Raw genomic sequence first — 1,005 nt, 5'->3', positions numbered from 1 at the left:
ATTCCTGCAGCTCAGCACTGCTCACAGCAGCCATGGCACATCCAGCAGAAGAGAGAGGTAAAGCCAGTAAATCAGTATTTTGTCAAAGTCCACCTGAGTCTGATTCACCTGAAAAACACAGTTCCCATGTCTTCAAACACAGCCAAATTCTTTACAGGAAAAATAGTCTTTGCTTCCCTGGGTGTTGTGAACAAGTAAATAAGTCTAACAAAATCCAAACACAATTTGGCAGGATGTAACACTTGTTGGAGATAATCCTACCTGCTGAAATTTCCTTTTAACCTCAGTGAAGACTCTGGTAGATGCTAAGTATAATCAGGACAGATACCAGTTCTCTCCCACTGGAAAGCAGAGTGAACAGACTTCAAAATATTTTTCTTTCATGTCACATCAGCAACGGAAAAGTTCTAGAAGTAGTTACTTTGGGCTTTTTCTCCTTGAAAGTTACCTGGGTGATTTTGGCTGTGGTAGGTTCCACAGAGTAATAGCAACATCATTGTTAGTATAACATATACGTGACCCTGAGAGCATTAAATTCAATGTTCTAGGTTACACTGTGTGATCCTTGGGGTGTCCTGTGCAGGGCCAGGAGTTGGACTCAATGATTTTTGTGGGTCCCTTCCAGCTCAGGACATTCTATGACTCCATAATTTTACAAATTCAGCCCAAACTTTTCAGGTGACGGAGAAACAAAGGCTTCCAAAGCAGGGGGATTGCTGACCCCCACAGCAGGAGTTGCTCTGATTTCTTCTGAATCCATGGGCTGGGTTAGGAAGGACCACAGGCAAAGCTGTTGTCGATATTTCTTGTCAGTTAAAATCCCCTCACTACATCTTCTGCCTTAACACCCAGCTTGAAAATGGCTCAGGTATTTCAGGATGGGGATGACAGTTGTGGTCACCTGAAGATGAAGAAACAGGGAGTCCCAAGACCCCACAAAACATCTTCTGGAAATGCTCATTATGTCATATGAAGTGTTTATTCAACTTCAATTAAAGGTCTGAT

Source organism: Geospiza fortis, unplaced genomic scaffold (genome assembly GCF_000277835.1).
Source record: "Geospiza fortis unplaced genomic scaffold, GeoFor_1.0 scaffold23, whole genome shotgun sequence".
Classification (NCBI taxonomy): Eukaryota; Metazoa; Chordata; class Aves; order Passeriformes; family Thraupidae; genus Geospiza; species Geospiza fortis.
This window is presented reverse-complemented; position numbering follows the sequence as displayed.